This window comes from Herpailurus yagouaroundi, unplaced genomic scaffold, assembly GCF_014898765.1.
Source record: "Herpailurus yagouaroundi ecotype Mexico unplaced genomic scaffold, PumYag 165, whole genome shotgun sequence".
In the NCBI taxonomy this organism is placed as follows: Eukaryota; Metazoa; Chordata; class Mammalia; order Carnivora; family Felidae; genus Herpailurus; species Herpailurus yagouaroundi.
Window position 1 is genome coordinate 3,631,518 of NW_024412406.1, and position 5,578 is coordinate 3,637,095.

A 5,578-nucleotide genomic window follows, 5' to 3' on the forward strand; every position below is an offset into this window, starting at 1 on the left:
TCTTACGTGTTATCTCTGTGCTAAGTTATAGAGAAGTTCTCACTTCAGGTTTATCAAGGTATTCTCACTATAGTTTTTACACGGAACATTTGCAGATCAATTTTATCCAATACCACTGAAAAGCAAGTAACCAACTTTCATCATACAGAAGAATTTCACAGATTCTTTGGTACAATCCCCACCAAAGACAGATATTGATACTTTAGGCCAGAAAGTCTAATGGCAAACTCTAATTATGTAACTTTTCTTATCATAAAGAGATTTGCCTCTGAGGAAACAGACATGGCTGCAAAAGAACACTAGCAGATCAAAAAGAATAAGTCAGTTAGTCAGCCAGATTCATAGCCTGGGAAAGAATGAGAAGAAAGCAAAATCCCTTTATAAAAATCTAAAAGGAAGCCACAATTAGAATGTAAACTTATGCACCCAGTGGTATTATTTTGTTCACTTTGTATCCCACGTACCTAGAAGAGTGTTTTGCTTATATAAATGCTCAGAAAACAATTGTAAACAATTATCAAAAGAATGAATTAATAAAATGATATGATATAATATGAGAATAAAAACAGATCTAAATAGTCAAGGATGATAATTCATCACTGAGTGTGAGATTTCTAGTTGTTAATGCTTTCATTTCTCTATTTTACTAATGTATACTCTATATTATTAACCTCATTTTCCTCTTTTAAAAAAAGGCAATTTAATTTTAACAGGAACTGAGGATCTTGCAGTTAATATTTCACCTGAAATTGCATTCAAATAGCATCTGGGTAAATAAATCTCTCCAGAATGCACTACATTCTACCTAAGACTAAAGATTTTTTAAAGAACTTTAGTGAAAATTTGCACAAAAAGTCACAATTTGTGTCAAAACCCCAAATAAGCACATATCTATTAATAGACGAGACACTCATAACTTTTTTAAAAGCTAAAAATCTTACTGACAAAGAAACTAGTGATGGAAAATGGATAAAGCCTTTGTTTTTATGCTGAGCTATTTGAATGCAAGCAAGGTTAAGGCAGTCTTTCAAATGAAAAGGTGACACTAACACACACATTCAATGTTTCTCATTGTATTGGCCAAATTAATATATAAAACAAAAAAGAAATGAGTACAAGTACTATAAACTAGGGAAGAATGCCATTCAATTCCATATACTTCAAGAAATTTCTGCTAGATACTATAAGAATGAGATCAATTGAGTGAAATCTGGTCTTAGTCAATAACTTTTAGGTGACAATATGCTTAATGACAAAAACATGAAAATGCTAATACGCATTAGTACTTGTAAGGTACCAGGCACTGTTCTATAAACTGTAGATGCATTAACTTGTTTAATTCTCCCAGCTTCACTCAGTGTCCCTCTAAGAAGAACAGAAACTTTCAGTTACTTAACTAGGAATTCACATTATCACTAATTTTCAGAGCTAGGATTCATCCTCAAGTAATTAAAGCCCAGAGCCAACATCCTTAACTACTCTGTTGTCTTGCTTATAAATTAATGGTTAAATAAATGATAATACATCTATGTACCTTAATTCTACACAGTCATAAAGTGTAATTTGGAAGAATGTTTAATTACATGTGTAAATATTTCCAACTCATGGCTGAGTTGGAAAAAAATTCTAAATCAGTATGAATGGATGCACATACATACAATATGTTTGGCTAAGCATGGTAACAGCTACATTTGTTTTTTAGGAAGCAAGTGAATGATTTCTTCTCCATACCACTGTATGTGAGAATATTCCACTATTGCTTTCGTTCATGAATAAAACTGTTGTATATACAGCAACCCTGAACAACACAGCAGTTCAGGGTGCCAACCCCCTGCACAGCCAAAAATTCACATATAATTTTTTTTTTAAGTAGGCTCACACCCAGCATGGTACCCAATGCAGAGCTTGAACTCACAACCCTGAGCTGAGCTGAGATCACTTACGGACTGAGCCACCCAGGCAACCCTGGCATATAACTTCGGACTCCCAAAAAGACCAATGTTGACAGAAGCCTTACCAATAACAAACAGCTGATTAACACATATTTTATACATTTAATATATTATATACTGTATTCTTATAATGAAATAAGCTAGACCAAAGAATATTTTAATTTACTACAAACTTTATTTGTATACTGTATTATCAAAAAAAGTCGGCCTAGTGGCACTTGGGTGACTCACTCAATTAAGTGACTTCAGCTCAGGTCATGATCTCTCACGGTTCTTGAGTTCAAGCCCCACATCAGACTCTGTACTGAGAGCTCAGAACCTGGAGCCTGCTTCAGATCCTGTGTCTCCCTGTCTCTCTGCACCTCCCCCACTCACACTCTCTCTCTGTCTCTCTCTCTCTCAAAAATAAATAAATATTTTTAAAAAGTTGACATATAAGTGGACCCATGCTAGTCGAACCTGTGTTGTTGAAAGGTCAACTATATAATATTTTAGTCACATGGTTTTATATTTGAAACAAAAGTAAGTATATGAAAGACAACTAGTGAACTTGAGATAAATAAAACATATATAGAGAGCAAAATATAGTGTTGTAGATAAGAGAACAAGCTTAAAGGAAAAATCCTATGATGATTTTTGATAATATCATTATAATAACATTTTCTACAAATCTAGATTAAAATAGTACAGACAGTAGGAAAGAGATAGAATTTAAGAGAAGATAAAATCATTCTGGCAGACATTTAGCAATTTTTCCTTAGATACCATTATTGGATAAAAACAAATTAAATTTAACTATTATACATATGAGTATTAGTAGAATTATAAATAAGATGTCTACCATTCAAATTACATAAAATACAATCTTAATAAGTGTAAAAAGAGAAAAATTGAAATAAAAAATAGAAATGTGTTGCTTAAAATAAAGCTGGCTAAAACTAAATAATAAATTTAATGATGAGATAATAAGGTAGGATTCTCTTAATGATTAGTTGGGTAATTGAGACCACTGTCTCATTAAAGACCTGGAATTTCAGTGCAGAGTTGGGAGTCATTTTTTACCCTTAGGGACTTCCAGAAATGGAAGGAAAGAGACCTTGAGAATGAACATTCTTGATTATATCAATGTTTAAGACAGTAATATTGGTGTCTGAGTCTAACAAATGGGTGAGGATAGGAGAAAATAGATATAAAGCAATGCAATCTAGGAGTTCACTTGGGCTTCAAGGAAGATATCAAAGCATCCTCAGCTCTTCTCCAGTCATTTTAATCCATAGTGCTACTATAGCTGGGCTACTGAGAAAAGAAAACTGAATAATATCTAGAGAAATATAACATCATTCTAGACCTCACATAATTCCCCAAAACAATTTTTAAAATATAAATGTATGCTGTAACACATGCAAGAAAAAATAAAGCAACATCTAGCTATGGTGCAGTGAGGACACTGGCAAAGCTTTTCCTCAAAAATGTAAATATGAAGCTAAATACAAATGAAAGCAATCATTTCACTTCTTTGGTAACTGACCAAAGGCATAACATTTTGAGTATTTATGCTTGAAAAACTGCTGATCTTCAGGCAAGAATAATTGATTCTATGGCTTAAAACTGCTCCTGTCTCTATTTCATCCCTACCATGTGGAAGCTCTATCAGACAGGAAAGGCCATAGAAGTGGTGGGTTTGCTGCTATTTGGGAAAAAAAACAAAGTTACTGAAGCAGTAGGTAATAGTGACAGTCAGTGACATCATTGGTGGAAGTGACAACTTTGAGGCTAGGAAAGTGGAGAGTGTCAACAGCTTTTAACTACCTAAAGTTGCATGGTTGGAACAAGCATATGCCTTCCTGGGCCTTTGTACATGTGTAAAGAATGGAGAGAGCCCAAATCAGCTTCACATACCTGGTAAATCCTGAGGATATGCCCATGTGAATAGGAAATGGAATGGAGCCTAATGAAAGTAAAAGATAGAAAGATGTAAAATTGGCCTAAGCTTTCAATGTGTCCCCTAATGCACAAACAGAGCCATTAGACAGAAGAAGCCTTGCTAGATTGAGGTAGATAATCACAAATTTCTAATATTTATCTGCCCACAAATCTACAAATGTCTACTAAGGTCTACAAATGTCTACTAATCTACAAATCTATATACTAATGACACCTATGGTCAGATTTAAAAATAAAAACAATACTTTTTTAATTAAAGATATCTGCAGTGATGCACTTCAATTGAGACTGATTTCACAAATTTAGTTTGACAAGTTATTAAAGAAAGAAACAAATAGAAAAATAAACACAAAATAACAAAACTAAATACCATAGGGGAAACTGCTACCACACACTATCTAAAATATTCAATTTTGAAACAAGCAAGAAAAATTAGTCCATATCTTAAGTGTAAAATTACCCATAATATCAGTTTCTAAATGTTCTTATATGCAGTTTTAATAAACAATAGACGAACACTTCAAAACAGCTACTATATTCAAAGAAGTAAGGGAAAGCAATCTTTAAAAATTAAGTGAAAGTGTGTGAACAATGGAGATAGAAATTATGAAAAAAGATACAAATGGAATTTCTCAAGTTGAATAGTACAATAACAGTAATTAAAATTTAAAAATTTTACTCAGGTGAAGACAGCAGTGTAGTAGGTAAAACATAGGCTTGCCTTGTCCATTGAACACAGCTTGATAACTATCAAATCATTCAGAATACTCAAGAAATTGAACAGAGTAATGATAGAATAAACTGAAAAACTAGAGGGAAAGAAGAGGCCACCATGAGGAAGGTAGAAATTGCCAAGACATAGTTTGGGGGAGAAACAGATCATGGGTGCTGGGAAGCGTGGGGAGGGGGGAGCCCTGGTCGCAAAGAAACGTGAGAGAGAGTAGAACAAACAGGAATAAACATAAGGAAAATACTTCCCCTAAGCCATTGGCTCAGTAAAGGACAGGGGCTGAATTTTGTGAGTTTTTGCAACCACCAGGGCTCAAAGACTGGAGATTCAAAAGTCCCCAAGCTTGGCTGTGATAGAGACCTAAGGACACTGCCCTACTCCTGGAGTGAAAGCAGGCAAACAACACTGGGGCAGATTACACCACTTGAGTATCATCTTAGAGGCATGGGGGGTCAACTGTTCTTACTTTTTGGAGCATGTATGTAACAGGAAACATTGCCTCTCTAGGAACAAAAGAACCAGCAGGTGCTTTTTACCTCCCCAGCCCTCAGCATAAACCAATTTCATTAAAAAGCACAGTGCCAACACTGGCTGCCCTATCTGTTTACGTGAAGTCCCACCAATCTGCACAGTATCCACAGGTACTGCTTTTCTCAGGCAAGTGTGCCTAAAGACCAGACCAGCAGGCACCACCCCCAGAAGATTGGCACAAACCCCTGCATGCACCATGTCTACTGACACAGAGTTCTGCAATGCTTCAACTCTAGTGGAAACACCATCAAGTTTCTTTTAGCAAGCAGACCAAAGAACACCTAGTTAATAGTATCCACACTCTGGCCAACCTTCAAATACTCCCCACTGCAAGCAAGGAGAAACTCTGCAGAGGACTGACCTGAGAGACAGAGCAACCAACACAGCAGCAGAGTGCAGGCAGCACATACCAAGGCTACTG